At 50.5% G+C, this 17706-nt stretch overlaps 1 pseudogene; it reads left to right on the top strand.

Annotated features, from left to right (window-relative positions):
* Positions 1 to 321: 321 nt before the first annotated feature.
* LOC104578076 (E3 ubiquitin-protein ligase RNF180-like) overlaps positions 322 to 17706 on the top strand; it is a 76533-nt pseudogene continuing 59148 nt past the window's right edge.

Raw genomic sequence — 17706 nt, 5'->3', positions numbered from 1 at the left:
AACGGGTTTCCCGCTGAACCGGAAAGCGCTTTTGAAGTTGAAGTATGGGAAAAGTTCGGAGAAAAACTGTGGGACAGAGTAAGCAATGGTAGTAAAGAAGCAGAAAACTTAGCTACCACTTGGAGGTTGGTGCTATCAACCTTGCAAAGTTTAAAAGCAGAAAGATCTGCGGCTGCTGGGGCGTTTGCTGCCCTGAGACCTTTGTCAGGGTCAGCAGCATATCCGGCTCATATTAGAGTATTCGAATAACCTCCTGTCCCGTCCCCTGTATCATCATCAGCACCCCTGATTGAGGAGCAGATAGGGATGGAAGAGGGGGAGATGGAGGTTGATGAGCCCTGGCCGTCATCTCCGCCTTCAGGAGAAGAAGCTCCTGAAAGAACTGCAGGAGCCGAAGGTCCAAAGGATCCACCGCCAATACCGCCATGCCAACTGCCCGATAGCAGCAGGACAACGTTTTATCCACCCCTACCGCCCTCACCACCTCCATCTCCTACACCTCAGCCGCCCCTCGCGCACTCGGGACGTGCAGAGTGGGCAAATGGAACTGTTACGAAAGTTAGGGGAAAAGGAAAGAGATCTGATTCGGGAGAGAGTTTCGCAAGAGGAAGGAAGGGTTGTGCTCGCGTGTTGGGAGGAAAGCATAAGATGGGGTCGAGGAAACGACGGGGGGATGGAGGAGGCGGGTTTGAAGGATATGACCCAAAGAAACATTGGAAAGGAATTATTCAAAATGCAATAATAGAAGGGGAATTCCTTCCTAATGCCTATCCGGTAGTTATGGGGGGTCAAAATCAGCCAAATCAGTGGGTGCCCCTGTCATGGGATATGATTAAGGAAGCTCGTAAGTCGGTACAACAATACGGTTTACATGGGCCTTTTACGCAAGCTATGCTTAATAACATATTTACGGGGCATTTGCTAACATCTCATGATATCAGACAGTTGGCTTCCATTCTGCTGGGTCCTATGCAGGAAGTGCTATGGCACACTCGGTGGCAGGACGCGGCTGCAGCTGCCGCTCTCGCTAATTTGGATAGAGCTGAAGGGGACCCGTTGCGCCTGGTCTCGACAGACATGCTCATTGGGGGAGGTCAGTGGGCTGATGCACAACGGCAAGCTCGATTAAATGTAGAGGTTTTGCGCTTGTCAGCGACCCTGGTGTGAGAGGCACTCAGGACCCTTCCTGAGGATGGTAAGCCGACGCCACCGTATACTTTGGTCAAGCAGGGGGCCGCGGAATCCTATATGCAGTTTTTAGATCGCCTCCGTGACGCATTAGAACGAATCCCATTAACGGACGAGGTGTGGGAAGCCCTGCAAATGTCTTTAGCAATAGAAAATGCTAATCCGGCTTGCAAAGGAGTTTTACAGGCCCTGCCCAAAGACGCTAGTATCCCACAAATGATGGATGCATGTGCGCGAATAGGATCGGCTGAGGAACATGCCGGGTATCTAGCCTCTGCTTTCACGGCTGCGGTCAAGCCATTGGTCCAGCAAGGAAGAGGTGATCGCATCCCACGATGCTTCAAATGCAGGAAGCCGGGACACATCAAGGTATAATGCCAAGTGGGTCCAGGGAGTAAGGGGAAGAGTGAAGGTAAGCAGAATAATAAAGAGGGTTTTTCTGGGACATGTGATCGTTGCGGTAAATTTGGGCACCAAGCCGCAGATTGCCGATCACAGTTCCACAAAAATGGGACCCCTTTGGGAAACGGAGGGACGAGCGCGACGGGACTGCGCGCTACGACACAAGCACAGTCCCAGGCTGCCTCGATGGTGTCGCTGCTGCCACCACAGGCAGTGCTGGAGTAGATGTTGCTACAGCAATAGAAACAACTCTGACTGACACACAGGTGAGATGTGTCCCAACTAACACGAAGGGTCCCCTAGGGCGCAGTCACCCTTGGTGGTCATCTACTATCCGTAAAGGTCTTTTTGTGTTACCCGGAGTAATTGATGCAGACTTTACAGGGATCGTTTCCTTGATGGTCTGGACTCCAAATCCTCCTGTTGTTGTGCCTGCGGGAGCCAAAATTGGGCAGCTTGTACCATTCAAAGCCGCTGTACCCTTTGTGAAAAGTGTTGCTAGAGGGGCAAGCGGATTTGGTTCCACTGGTGCGGGAGAAGTATTTTTGACCATGGAAATTGGGAAAAAGAAACCCATGGAACAGGTAACACTAAAAGAACCTGGAGGGCAGTCTCACGAGGTAAACATGTTGAACGATACCGGTGCAGACATTACTGTTATCAGTCAAGGGGTATGGCCAGACACATGGCCACTGGAGGTGATTCTAATACCAGTAATGGGGGTTGGAGGTACCCAGTCTACTAGACTGAGCAGGCACTTGATTCAATGTGCCGTAAAAGATGGAAGTATTTGTACCATTCATCCGTATGTGATGAATGCACCTATTTCCCTATTAGGATGCGATGCATTAAGCCAGTTGGGAGCGCGGCTAGTTACTGGTAGTAAGGTTTTTTGAACACGGCCATTGGTGAGGGGCGACCAGTCCTAAGGCTATCATGGAAAACAGAAGATCCTGTTTGGGTTGATCAATGGCTGCTGTCAGCAGAAAAGATCGCCCGTCTCGAAACTCTCGTACAGGAGCAGTTGGAAAAAGGCCACATAAACAACCAGCCCTTGGAATACCCCAGTGTTTACCATTCTGAAAAGATCGGGTAAGTGGTGGTTGTTACATGACCTAAGGAAAATTAGAATCATAGAATCATAGAATGCTTAGGGTTGGAAGGGACCTCTAGAGGTCATCTAGTCCAATCCCCCTGCGCACACAGGGTCACCTAGAGCACGTGGCACAGGACTGCATCCAAGCGGGATTTGAAGATCTCCAGAGAAGGAGACTCCACAACCTCTCTGGGCAGCCTGTTCCAGTGCTCTGTCACCCTCACTGTCAAGAAATTTTTCCTTAAGTTCATGTGGAACTTTTGGTGCTTCAGTTTGTGGCCATTACCTCTAGTTCTATCAGTGGCCACCAGTGAAGAGAGGCCAGCACCATCCTCCTCACTCCCTCCCTTGAGGTACTTATAGACATTGATCAGATCCCCTCTCAGCCTTCTCTTCTCCAGGCTGAACAGGCCCAGCTCCCTCAGCCTCTCCTCATAGGGCAGATGTTCCAGGCCCCTGATCATCCTTGTAGCCCTGCGCTGGACTCTCTCCAGCAGCTCCACATCCCTCTTGTACTGTGGGGCTCAGAACTGGACACAATACTCCAGATGTGGCCTCACCAGGGCTGAGTAGAGGGGCAAGATCACCTCCCTCGACCTGCTGGAGACACTCTTCTTAATGCACCCCAGGATCCCATTGGACGTGTGTCCCTCTTGCTGAGATGGTTCCCATCATTCCCCACTAGCTGGTGGTCATAAAACAGAGTCCCATGCTCACAGAAGCCAAAACCCTGTTGCCAAGCCCAGCGGCGCAGCCACTTGTTGATCTGCCATATCCGCCTTCTCCTCCTTGAATCCATTCCCCTTGTTGATAGGATAGAGGAGAACACTACCTGGGCTCCCATACCTTTGACAGCCATCCCTAGGGCTCTGAAGTAACACTTGATATCCCTCACTTTCCCCGTGGCATTATTTGTGCCCATGTGAAACAGTACCAGGGGGTAATAGTCAGACTCCTGGACAAGCCTTGGGAGCCTTTCTGGCCCCTGGCAAGCAGCAGACCTCTCTGGATAAGGGGTCAGGTCTACATACCCATGCCTCCGTACCCTGTAGCATGGAGTCACCCACGACGATCACCCGCCACTTCTTCCGGGGCTCCTTTTCTCCTTAGGGAGAGCAGCCTCAGGGCGTGGACCTGACTGCCTCTCTGTAGACAGCCCCCTAGATGGGCCTTGGTTCATGACCTCCTCTATCTGATCCCCAAGTTCCAGGGCCTCGTACCTGTTGGATGTGGTCACTGGTGGAGGTGAGGCAGGCCGTAGAAGGGTTCTCCTGCCACCTCGAATAGGGACCTGTTTCCATTGTTGATCGTCCCTCGATACTGTTCATTCTGCTCCCTCTGCCCCATGGCAAGAGGGTACTGGATTTACAGACTGAATTGGGGGGTTCTCAGAGTGGCTTTCCTGAGAAGACTGCAGAACGCAGTTCCACCAGTCTATTTCTCTTTCACATTCCCTGATGGCCCTCAGCCTTTCTACCTCCTCCTTCAGCTCCGCCACCAGGCTGAGCAGGTCATCCACCTGCTCACACCTAAGGCAGGCTGTGTTTTCACTACTCCCCAGTAACATGGAGAGGCTCAGGCATTCCCCACAGCCAGAAACCTGGACCGCTGCATGTTTCTGTGGTGGTTCGGTCTGTGTCGCCACAGTCTTCCTGGTGGAAGCTCTCTGCCAAGTGGAGACCATGGCTTCACCTAACCTCCCACTGCTGGAAGAGTCTGTGGAGAGAATTCTTTTCCACACCTGGAAGGAAACTCCCTACACCTCCTCCCTGGGGGCAGCTTTTGAATTCCCGCCTGCCCTGCTGGCTCCGCCCCCGTTGAGTCAGAGCCGCCTCTGGCTGGGAGCTCCGCACTGCCCGCAGGGGGTCGGGGGTTGGTGCTGGGGCTGCCTCTCGCTCTCTAGGCTTTCTCGTTCAGCGGCTTTTGCCCCAGTTGTTCACCTCTAGACAAGGTGCTCTGGCATGAGCATCCGCTCCAGAGCCCTTCCCTTCGAGATCAACGATTAATGATTAACGAGGTGTAGGACCCTGTGCAAAGAGAGGCTATATAAGAAGTTAATAAGGTTGAGGTGACTAGGTACCTAATTTTGCTATCTGCTTCTGTGAACATAGCTTGCTACTTATGCTGAGCCACCCTCCTCTTGCTGCAACCATGAGATAAGATATCGGCCGTGAAGAACTGCAAATAACGTATGAAGGAGTTGCAGCTGTCTATAGAAACACAAACTTTTTCCCAAGATGGTTTGGATCTCAGGCAAACTGTAAGAGGTCCGCCGCTGGCCGGCTAATAAAAGCTTGCTTTTCAACCCACCAGGTTGAGTGTGCGGGTGATTATTGAGATTACGGACTAACATTTTGGGGGCTCGTCCGGGAGCTCAGTAATCGCCAGGCCCTCCCTGGTTGGGAAGGGCCGCTCGACTTCGCCAGGGGAACGCTTCCAGGGGGAGCGCTACCTGATGACGTTCCAGGTCCCCGGATTCCGCCTTCCCTTGGTGACCGGGCGGCACCTCGCAAGGTTAAGGGAACTCCGAGGTCCAGGGGGAGCGCTACCTGACGAAGTTCCAGGTCCCCAGATCTCGAAAAACCTCGAGGTAAGGTATCGTACAATTCAGGAGGTTAAGGGGCGCCCCAATTTCTGGTGTGGTGGACTGTGGGAGGTCTGACGAGACAATAACTCCCCACCTCCGGCACGCGTGGGACGCCACTGCGTTGCCCTGGGTAAAGGTTGAAATCGGTTGGAACGTTCTGCAGTAATATCATGGTCATTGTTATTTGTGTCGGTTGTCGTGCTAATTGTTATTTGTGTCATTTGTGTTGTGTTCTAAATCGCTTTAATCCAGACGGAATGGGACAATCGAGTTCTGTTCCCGAAGGACCCCTTGATTGTTTTTTGTCAATTTTTCAAAATTTTAGGAGATGGACCCTCCTAAATTATGGGTTTAATATTAAGGCAGATAAATTGAAAATCTTTTTGTAAAAGTGAATGGCCAACTTTTGGAGTGGGTTGGCCTCCCGAGGGGTCTTTCGACCCCGACGTAGTCCAAAGAGTACTTTTCATCATTATGGGGGAACCTGGGGACCCCGATCAGATACCTTATATCGTTCCGTGGAATGATATCCTAAAAGAACCCCCCATTTGGCTACAAATGTGTATGGCAAAAATGTGGAAATGGGCACAAAGTACTAGCAATGAGAATGGGGGGGAAAGAAGCCCCCCATTCCATCTGCCCCATCCGTGCCAAAATTCCCTGTCCTCTCGGAGCTACCCAAAGATCCAATTTTACCACCCTATAGACCCCAATAAGCACAAAGTCCCCCTGTGGTGCCGGATCAACACGGTGGTCCTGCCCAGGACAACCCTTTATCCCCACCCACACCAGAAGGGGTCAAACTTATTTATGGCCCAGTGGGAACTGGTGAAGCCATCTCTCCTGACTCCACCAGCTCCCTGGTATCAGTTTTACCGCTAAGGCAGGTCCCTGGAGGAAGTGGGAGCGCGCCCTTCTCCACCACGGACCTGTATAACTGGAAGCAACAAAACCCTCCCTTCTCAAAAGATTGTGGGAGCATGATATCCCCTCTTAAATTTGTAATGTATAGTTATCAACCCACATGGGATGATTGTCAGCAGCTCCTCCATGCTCTATTTACATTGAAAGAGAGGGAGAGAATATTAAGAGGAGCTAGAGAATTGATACCAGGTATAGAAGACCTGACCGAACATGGTCGTAGAAACATTCAAGATGAACGTGTGCCCCTCCCAAAGGCTGGAGTGGGATTACCATACAGTAGACGGGTGAAGGTCCACTGAGTTGTATCGGCAGTTTCTGATACAAGGGCTTCAAAAAAAAAAAAAAAACCTACCAGCCAGAAAACCTACGAATTTGTCAAAAGTAGCAGAAGTTAAACAGGGATCCTCCGAATCTCCAACTGCAACTGCATTCTTGGAACGCCTGCTAGAGGCATATCGAATTTATACCCCTATTGATCCAGAGGACCCTGCAAACCAAAAAGCTATAAATCTGGCCTTTGTGTCTCAACCAACCCCAGACATAAGAAAAAAGATACAAAAACAAGATGGGTTTGCAGGAAAAAAATAAAACGAAACTGAACTATTAGAAATTGCTCAGAAAAAAAAATCACCAAGGCAACGATAGCAACAGTGGCAGCTTTACAAGCCACTCCACCCCATCATCCTATAGATAGGAAGGTTCCCCAAGGAAGGGAAAGGAAGGATAATATGGGGAACTACCCCAGACGATCCATTCTTGACTGAGATCAGTGCACGATTTGTAAAAAGAAAGGACATTGGAAAAATGAGTGTCCTTACCAAAATGAGCCACCAAACTCGTGAGAAATTCTATTTATGAAAAAACAAAATGACTGACGGGGCCGGGGCTCTGACAGCCCCAAGAGCCCAGGGTAACTTTGAAGGTTTGGGGGCAACCTGTGTCGTTCCTTATTGACACCTGGTGCAGATAGTTAGGGAACGGCGGCCGGAAGATATCGTGCTGGACGGAAAGATAGGGCCCTTAATAGCCAATAGTGTTTAGTCTATGATGTAAGCAGGCGGATGTGACGTTGTAAACCTTAGCTATATAACACCTTGTTATCCATCAATAAACGCCATTTGCAGCATCCTCATATTGGTGTCTGTGCTCTTTGGCCCGGGCACGGGTTGGACGTGCCTGGCCGCCTCGGCGGACGGAGTCGATTGCCAATGTCAGGCAACAAGTGGTGACCCCGACGTGATACTCCGAGGCGGCGGACCGCTGGCGGTCGAGGGATCCGGATCATGGAAGGGATAGTCAAGGTTGTACTATCTGGTGCTCGGGAATGGGGGATTTCTATGAAATCGAATGCAGTTAAGAGCTGCATTGAGCGGCTCCTTGAAGAAGGGGCGGTTAACAGTGCCGGGGAAGTTTTATTCCCTCAGCACTGGCAGAAATGTACCACTGCATTAACGGAATATGGTATGTCTAAAGGGAGTGCGAAAGATCTAAAGACATGGGGAGTGATACGGCAGGTCCTCCAGAGAGCAAGGGAGGAGAGGGAGACTTGGAGGGCAGCACGGGAGGCGCTTGGGAAGAGCGAAGCAGTGGGAGTGCAGACGGAGGCTGATGATCAGACCCTCTGCAAGCTTTCGATCTGGTGCAGAGAGAATGGGTTCAAAGCCGAGCCCCACCTAGTATTCAAACCCGATGTGAAAGCCAAAAGCAAAGTGGCCGTCGGAGCCACGGCAGCCTTTGCAAGCACTTCAGGACCGGGACCGCCACACCACTGAAAACCACTGGTGTTTGGAGATCCATCGCTAACCCCCCCGCCCGTGCCTGCCTCTGTGCCTGCACCTGCGGTGCCTGCACCGTCTGTGCCCCCGCTTCCGCTTGTTAGATCGCCTTGAAAAAAGGAGAAAGGGGGCTGGGGAAGAGAAGGCAAATGAGATCAAGGAAACTTATGTTGCTGAGGGCTTGATGAAAGCCAGGAGGGAGGTGCAGAGGAATTTGATCTGTCTTTAAAAGTGGGGGTTGAAGAACTGTAATGCTTTAAGTGAGGACAGAAACCGTTATTAGGGCTATTATTTCTATTTTCTATGTTCATCTCTATTATGTGTTGTATCCTTTGTATATTGATGCTAACACGAGGTATGGTTGAAAAGCTGGAAATTTGTACAATCCGTAGAGTCATAAAACTATTGTGCAAAATAGAATCCAAGACCCTGAGAAAGAAGATGTTTGCCTGCCCAGGCTGAGCGATAAGGAGTGCGGAGGCGGCTGCCCAGCCAGGCTCAGAGCCGACCTCCTCTGAAAGCAGTTGAAGGCGGCTGCTCGACCGGGCTTGTAGCCAACTTAACTGCAAACTTCCTCCAAATTAGTTTGAAGGTCAAACACCCGAAAGGGAGGGAGATGAGAAAGGCAGGACCCTCAGATTGACAGCTGGGACCACTTACTGGTATGCGCACCTGCGCACCCAGGAGGGAAGGTTATGTGACTGAAGGTGGAGTTTGTCTGCCCCCTGGTCTGCCTGCTGGCACGTACTGGCCCTACGTGGCAGGATGCACCGGGCTTAAACAGACAGAGCAGAGAGAAAGGAGGGGTGAGACTCCTAACACTGAGACCCATGTTGTCTCTGCGGGGACACCCGCCAAGTTAGGATCCTGTCAGCAACCCTCTAATCTGCCAACTTGAGAGAATGTTCAGTCTCAGTGTCCTGCTGACAACCAGTGGAACTCACTAGTGGAGTGCACAGCTACGTGAGGTCGTGCCACTGGATGGAAATTGTGTTTGTGCTGTTTGTATCTGTGGTCTTTAGATCTTTATTGTGTAATATATATCAGCAGAGGGCTGAATAAGCACAACAAGAAAGTCCAGAATTTGAAAGTGGGAAAGCCAGGAATAACTCAGACTACGGCGTCCCCCCCCCACCTCCCCCGCCCACCCCCCCCCTCACCGATGGAGGACTGGGAACCGTACTCTGACTTGTATTCTTGGAAAAAGACTAGGGAAGTACTTCAGCATGGGAAACAAGAATGAAGCGACGGCCAAGCTCCAGTGCAACTGACACGGAAGGACCTGCAACAGTCCTTACAAATTGTAAAAGCCTCAATGCTACTGGAGCGGAGGCCTCCTTAATATACAGAAATCCCAAGCAATTTCTGGGGAGGAAACCAAATTGAAGCTATGCAAACATAAATACAAATGGAAATCGAGAACCTTTCAAAATGATTCGGACATATTAATAATCGATTTGAAAGATCGTTTTTTCACCATACTATTACATCCTGAGGACCATGACATAGTGGAACGTATGAACCAAACGCTGAAATGCCAGCTATAAAAAATAAAAAAAAAAAAGAGAGAATTGGGAATTATGCCTGCAGAAAAATTGGCAAGAGCAGAATATGTTTTAAAATTTTTGAGATTGCCCCAGGATAGCCTAGTCCCTCTGATGGTCAAACACAGGGCTGGGCTAAAGGGAGCCCTGACAGAAGTAAAAACGGGTCCATGTAAGGTGATGCTGAGAGACTGGAACACGGGAAAATGGACGGGAGCTTTGGACTTGATAACCTGGGGGAAAGGGTATGCTTGTGTCATTACAGATACTGGAACCAGATGGGTGCCAGCGAAATGGGTGAGACCTTGGCTGGAAGCAAACTCGGATACATCAACTGTAGCAGGCAGGCAGCTGGTACCCTAGCTGTGGAAAGTGTGAGCCTGCAGAACAACAACATGGGAGGAAGAAGTGTTACTGTTATTATTATCTGTATATTGTGGCTTTTAGGAGGTAATGTTGCTTTTAACGCTGTTATAGAAGCTGATGCTACTTTTAACACTAATGGATATGTTATGCTTCTTAGGCGTATTGTTAATTATACCCAAATTAAGAGTTGTTGGTTTTGTGGGACAGCGGATCAATTGATGCACTGGTGTTAGGTATTCCTCAAAGCGACTGGACAGACCTGGACAGACCTGAATCCATATAGCCTACTCAATACATCATACCAGTGCACACAGGAGAATGTCGCAATGGAAGGAATGCTCTGAACTCCCGATGCACCTCATGGTCGTCTCCAACCCAATCTCGGTGTTTGCCCTCATCATGCAGTGGCAAAAGAAAAAAAGGGGGAGAAGACTACCTTGCAGTTTTAGAATGGATTTTCTCCTCAGTTCAACCGCGCAAGAGCGTGACCCCTCGGTTGGAAGCGGTGGCTCACATGGTCTGCCGTGGGAGAACTCGGGTGCTGGCAGTCTCGGGGGGTGAGCCAGCAGCGATCCACCTTCCCCTGCAGGCGGCAGATCTGGAATGGGCCCTGTGGCACTCCACTGCGCTGCAGTTAGCGCTCTTGGAGTTCCCTGGGGAGGTGACTTCGGAAAGGCCTGCAGGAAAGCTTGGCCACTTCCTCACCAGCTATTCGTGGGTAGGAAGACCAAAGTGTGTAGAAAGACCTCCGTGCGATGGCCTCACGGTATTCACGGATACAGAGAAAACATCCAGAAGGGCGGCCATCACCTGGAAGGAGAAGGACCTATGGAAAGCCCACACCCTACAAGCAGTGGAAGGTGACTCGTTGCAGACTTTAGAATTGGCGGCTGTCGCATGGGCGCTGATGCACTGGAAGGACACCCCGTTGAATATTTTATCGGACTCCCTGTATGTCGTCGGAGTAGTACAGCGAATTGAGGATGCTCTTTTGAAAGAAACTCGTAACCAGCGATTGTTCCAGCTGTTTCTATAAATCAAAAGAGCTGTGAGGTGGCGTTCGACGGCATTCTGTGTCATCCATGTCCGGAGTCATCAATGGACACTAGGTTTGGGAGAGGGTAACAATCGGGCTGACCAGTTAGTGAGCTTGGTGCGTGAACATGGGCCACTGAATCGTTTTGAAATCGCCCGAATTGCTCATGAACAGTTCCACGCTAATGCCAAAGGCCTGACCTGGATGTATGATATAACTGTATCCGATGCCTGTGGAATTGTGCAGGCCTGTCCCCAGTGTAGTCATCATGGGCCAGGTCTGGACATTGGTGTGAACCCCAGGGGGCCTGAAGGCATTAGAGATGTGGCAAATGGACATCACACATGTACCTGAATTTGGACGCCTCAAGTATGTCCACGTGTCCATAGACACCTACTCTAAGTTTGTGTGGGCCACAGCGGAGACCGGTGAAAGGGCCCTACATGTCTGCAGGCATCTAACCACATCTTTTGCAGTCATAGGCTCGCCCGAGCACATCAAGACAGATAACGGTCCGGCCTATGTCAGTGAGTCTGCCCGATGCTTTCTGATGCTTAACCTGATAGCCTTCTATGATGAAATGACTGGTCAGGTGAGGGAGGACCGAGTGAGGGGCCGAGAACCAATCGGAGCGACCGTTTGAAAAAACGCGCCTCCGTGAGTAGGAGGCGGGGCGAGCCAAGGAGGGGGGAAAGTAGGCGGGGCTGGAGCCCAACGAAAAAGTACCGGAGCCCGGAAGTGACCAGTCAGTCGAGTTCCAGCTCCGGCTCGGACACTAGTGAGGATGAGTGGCCCACAACTGATTCAAATTTAAGGAAGGAGAAAAAGAAGGTAAACAGAACTAAGAGCCAAAGAACTAAGAGCCAAAATATTCCCATTCGAATTAAAGAAAAACCGCGAAAGGAAGAAACCCCTCTCACGGACTGGAAGGAAATAAAGATCGCGTGTGCCGAGTGGGCCCCATCGGCCGCGCTAGCGTTCCCAGTCCGGGTGACGGAGGCGGGACAGAGGGTCTACTCGCCGATAAAATCTAAGGATGTGCAAACGATCGTTAAAGCAATTGCGGATAAAGGGATTAATTCTGCCATGGTCTCAACCCTCATAGATGGTATCTTCGGGGGGGACGATATGCTCCCGTTTGATATAAAGCAAACTTGTAGACTAATCTTTGATGGAGCAGGGATGATCGTTTTCAGACAAGAATGGGAAGACAACTGTACAAAGTGTTTAGCCCAAGTAACTGGGGCAGATCACCCATTACACGGCTCCAGCCTGCAGCGGTTAATGGGTACAGATCCAACAATGATCACCCCCCAGGCGCAGGCCCATGAAGTTATGGCAACTACTCATGCGGCCAGAGAAGCTATTCGCACAGCCTGTAGAGTCGTTGCCAGACCATCACCATGGTCCTCAATAAAGCAAAGTGAAAGTGAGAGCTTTACACAATTTGTAGATCGTCTCCAAGCAGCGGTCGGCTCTTCGGCCCTGCCTGCGGAGGCAAAAGGCCCGGTCGTAGCAGAATGTTTACGCCAACAATGCAATTCCGCAACCAAAGAAATCCTGCGATCATTGCCGGTAGGGGCAAGTATCGCAGACATGGTTAAGCATGTTGCAAAGGAAGAGCATCTGACCCCAATTCAGGCGGCTGTTCATGCCGCAATAGCCAACGTAATGACATGTTCTAAATGTGACCAGGCAGGCCACGTTGCAGTAAACTGCCCTTGGCTGGGGGACTCGCTGGCAGCGCTCCCCCCATGCCAAGATCGACCCAAAGGTCACTGTCAGGAAAGATGGCAGAGTCAAGTGGTGCCTGCTTAAGTCTATTAAACCAGACCTTCAAAATAAAACTAATGAAAATTGTGAGTTTCTGTTCACAGGACCGGATCATCGGACGCCCTGGTGACAGGCGTCCCGCTCGAGCCTGTGAGTTCCATGCCGACTGAATCCAGAAAACAACAAAACAGCCTCCGCAAGAGGGGGCCGCGATGCCTTTGCGTTATCTTAATTTTGCAGCTTGTCACTATAGGACAGGTAGAATCACATCAGCCCTTTAAATGGGTACTTGAACAGATGGAACAATCTCGAGCAATTAGTACAAAAGTAACTACAGGGTCACCAATTTTCAGTGCCATGCCTTGCCAACCAGCACCCGTTGAACCCAAACGCAGCTGGTACGAGGGTTGGTTCGCCGGTTCGCTGTGGTTAACCACCCTGATATCCACCTTGATAGGGCTGATAGCAATGATCATGATGACACTGATCTTTGGACCCTGTATATTGAATAAGCTCATGCCGTTTGTCAAGAGTCGGCTAGAGAAGGTTAACATCATGTTAGTGGAACACCGACAACTGCTTTAAGAATATATCCACTCAGTATTATTCCCAAGTTATCCCAAGGTACACCCTATTCCTACACCCCGGTATTACCTGTCATCCCCTACCTTCTACACTTTGTGCCTTATGTTTTTATGTCAAGTTTATGATACATAATTTTAAGATTGTTATAAACTATAAGCATAGAATAATATAATATTAAGAATAAGTAAGAGTAATATAATAATAAGAGTAAGTAAGTAGAATAAGATAAGAATAAGTAAGAATAAGATAGTTATATTTTAGCTAGTTTTGTTATGCATAGGGAGGGGGGAGATGGTGCAGATAGTTAGGGAACGGTGGCCGGAAGATATCGTGCTGTACGGAAAGATAGGGCCCTTAATAGCCAATAGTGTTTAGTCTATGATGTAAGCAGGCGGATGTGACGTTGTAAACCTTAGCTATATAACACCTTGTTATCCATCAATAAACGCCATTTGCAGCATCCTCATATTGGTGTCTGTGCTCTTTGGCCCGGGCACGGGTTGGATGTGCCTGGCCGCCTCGGCGGACGGAGTTGATTGCCAATGTCAGGCAACAACACTGGAGCATCACACTCAGTAACTTAAAGAACCATTAGGCCCCCTGTCCCAAGAGACAACTAGGGTACAGGGTGCCACTGGACGGATGGCAGCAGTTACGTAACAGATGGAGTCCGGTATGCAGGGGCCACAGTGGGAACACAAGAAGGCCGAGTAATATGGGCCCAAATTGTTGCCGCGTGGCAGTTCGGCACAAAGAGCTGAACTCATTGCTCTGACACGAGCACTATGGTGGGCAAGAGGAAAGGCGGTAAACATCTATACTGATAGCTGGTATGTCTTTGCCACTGCCCATGTGCATGGGCAGATATACAAAGAAAGGGGACTGTTAACATCAGAAGGAAAAGGCATAGAAAAATAAAGAAGAGATCTCAGCCCTACTGGAAGCTGTGTGGGCCCCCTGAGCAGTAGCCATTATCCATTGGCCAGCACACCAAAAGGGAAATAGTCCCCAGATACAGGGCAACGCTCTAGCCAATAGAGAAGCAAAACAGGTGGCTCAACAGCCAGTGGGGCCACTATAAATATTAACATTAACGCCTCAGACCCATTGGCCTGAAATACCGCCCCCAAATATCCTGAAGCCGAGAAAGATTATATAAAGGACCATCAAGGGGAAGAGGGAGATGCAGGATGGTGATAGCTACCAGGAAGAATACTGTGTTTATCCGAACAGATGGCTGGTAGGCATGGACTCAGCTCCTCCACGGTTCCCTGGGCAACGCAATCTGCCCTCCTCGCAGCTGCAAAGGGGAGTAACAGAGGATGGAGTGGAGTGAAGGCACCGCGGCCAAACTCTGTTGCACTCCCTGTGCTGGGCTGCTGATAAGCCGCACAGTGGCTGTCTAATGAGAGATATACGATAACAAGTCCGGTGCTGAGCCAGCAAAGGTGGCAAATCACTCCTTTCAGATGAACTTTGCTTGAACTTTGCTCATTATAATGTGAAAACCACACCTCCATCCCAAAAGTTACCTGCCTCCGAGGTACGACCACTCCTCACTGAGCATGCGCTCTAGATTTTCGATTGACTGTACCTTTAAATGAAAGCGAGAAACTTTGTCACCAATCAATAACAATATTAAGTATGACTCTAGTCACTCAAGCTCCACCTGAATGCAAAGAAAAGTATAAAAGGTGAACTAAGGAGGAAAAGGAGGTGGGGGGGAAGAATCCATTGTAGTTCCTGGGTCAGTTGATGTGCTGAGTCCCCTTTCCTCCCCTCAGACTGGTGCGCTGCCTGAGGAGACTTGAGACTGAGAGCCCTCTCCCATCTTCTGGGGTGAGTGATGATTGCACATTTGTACATCAGAGCTAGCTAAAAACCCCACGCTGTAGTAGAGAATTTCCTGTACTGACATCTGAAACCTGCTTTGTAAATGTTGCATTTGAATAAATCATACTGTTTGTGAACTTGACTACTTGTTTGGGGGGAGGTGATCGGACCTACAGTTGACGGACTGTTCGTGAATCCGATGCTGCCAGAGTCGAGCTTATAGTTGATCACACTATTTGGGAACTCGATTTGCTCCTAGGAAGGCGATTGGACCTACGTTCCACGGACTGTTTGTGAATCCGATAATGATTTGATATCTCCTTCCCCCCCCCCACCACTACAGCTTTCAAACTGCAACATTTCACAATAACCTGCAACTATTTGTCATTGATGCACTCAGCTTAGAACTGAACATGCTGTATCTTATCAAAAATTCTTCCAAAATAATTGTCTCTCTCCTCTACATAAGATTACTATTGAGGCATGGCAGAGACGAGCTGAGGTTAACGACTGCGAGCATCCCACCTGCAAGCATCGCTACACAAATCTGCTTTATAAAGCAAGCAGCAGGAGTCATTAGGAGCACATTGCACCAGCAGGTAGATTCCCTGGAAGGGCTGTCAGGGCACAGTACAAATGTAAATGGGAAGATAGAAGAGTCATTTGCCACAGCTTCAATTATGTTTTTTAAAAACTGGAGAAAACTCTACAGCTAAATTTGTAGCATTTAAGCACAGAACTGACCAACTCTTATCTTTAATTTCAATGATTACTTAGCAATAACTATTGAAAACTGTAACCTTCTGACAGAGTGCTATTATCCTGTTATTTCATACACTTGTGCACACGATAACAGAGGCTTATCCTGACCTAGAGGAAATGTACGCTAAAACACAGCAAGTCACCTGTTGCCATGCAGGACGGGCTCGCTCTGCCCACTCCAGGCTCACTCGGAGCCTCGCACTCGCAGGCTGCCATCCCTCACACGAGGCTCCTGGGAGTCGCGCGCGTGCGCGGGGTGGCACTGCTCCCCCCCGCCCCCCATCATGGTACCGCCTGCCCCGCATGGCACGAGCGCGGCCCGCGCCTGGACGGCGCCATTTCGCCCTCACCTCGGGGAGGGATCACGTTGTTCCCCCCCTCCCCCTTTATGCCCGGGGGGCTGTTGCCCGTGGCGTGGAGGGCCGCGCCTCCCGCGCCGGGCGGAGCGCAGCGCTTTCCGCTGTCGTTTGTCTCACGTCTCTTGCCGTTCGCTAGAGCAGCTGGAGCAGCGCAACTCCCTCCCCTCCCCCCTCGCCCCTTCTTCCTCCTCCGGGCAGGGGAGCGGGTTCCTTGCGGCGCGGTAAGTGGCGAGATGTAGGCACCTGGGCGGCGCCGCCGCTGGGCGGGCGAGGGCAAGGCGAGGCCTCCGCGGAGCGGAGCGGGTGTCTCCTCCCGGGCGCGGCAAAGCCGCTTGGTGCCGGCCCCGCTGCCTGTCCGCGCGCGGAGCCCACCTAGCCCAGGTCGAGCGCAGGGCCCCGGCTGGAGGTGGCCGGGCAAGCGCTGGCGCCGTGGCGGGTGGCGGCCGAGGTGGCCGCAGCGTTGCCCTTGGTGGCGGTTGGCGGCGCTTCGCTGCGTGTCCTCGCGCGCGCTGGTGGCGCTGGGTCCTCGCCAGGGCAGCTTGAATACCTCCCTGCTGCGTCTGGCCGATCTGTCGGCCACGGCAGCGCGCAGGAAAACTGTGTTGCGCGTCATGTGTGTGCCTGGTTCCGGTTACCTTCAGAGCTTGCAGGGACGGGCCACTCTCACTGCGCGAGGAATAGCGTCAGGCGGGAATCACTAGCCCTCGTCACCTGGCGGTCCATTGTCATCATCATCGTCTGAAAGCTGCTCCCCGCTAGCTGGAAGGGCAGAACAAAATAGGGGTCATAGTTCAGCCAGCGCTGGCACGAGAGCAGGTGTGAGGCCTTTTACTCATCTGGCTCCTTTGCTTCTCTGGCTCTCTGAAGGCAATTCTTTAAACCTTTTTTTTTTTTTTTCTGCTTTTGCATGAAAGTGTCACTTTATTTCAGACTTTGAGAAGTGTGGGTGAAGTGTTCTTTTAATGGTGTCTCCCTGAGGAAAAATAGTCAGGAGATGAGAACTTAGCAGCCATTGTTTGCATGTACCTTAATAGTTTCCGTGATCACTTCTCAGGGAATGAAGTGTCAGGTCATTTTGTTCTGGGAGCAGGAACTTCTGGTCCAGATCTGTACTGGCTAGGACAGCTCATGTAACTTTGCCCGCTTAATTTGATAGTGCCACCCATCTATCATTTTTTCAAAGCTCCCAGTGACTAAAGCAGAGCTTCCAGTGTCCTTGTTTCTTGCTGTACCTAATTACTGTTGCCACCTTGGTGGCTGCAGTATGCGCAGCGGTCATGGATGCCTTGAACTAAGAAGCACTGAGAACCACTTGGTTTGCTTTATTTCTTTTTCTCTTTTTATGCTTTTGGAGGGGAGGAAGAACCTAGTCAAAGAGAAATTCTGGACTAGGCTTTCAACAGAAATAGGTTTTTATGTTTTGTCCTTCACTTTGTGCACTTAAAAAAAACTTTTCTTGGGCTTTACCTTGTGTTT

The sequence above is a fragment of the Tinamus guttatus genome, unplaced genomic scaffold (genome assembly GCF_059628265.1).
Source record: "Tinamus guttatus ecotype Peru unplaced genomic scaffold, ASM5962826v1 Tinamus_guttatus_pri_ptg000370l, whole genome shotgun sequence".
In the NCBI taxonomy this organism is placed as follows: domain Eukaryota; kingdom Metazoa; phylum Chordata; class Aves; order Tinamiformes; family Tinamidae; genus Tinamus; species Tinamus guttatus.
The sequence above is the reverse complement of the archived record's forward strand: the minus strand, read 5'-3'. Positions and strand labels throughout refer to the sequence as shown.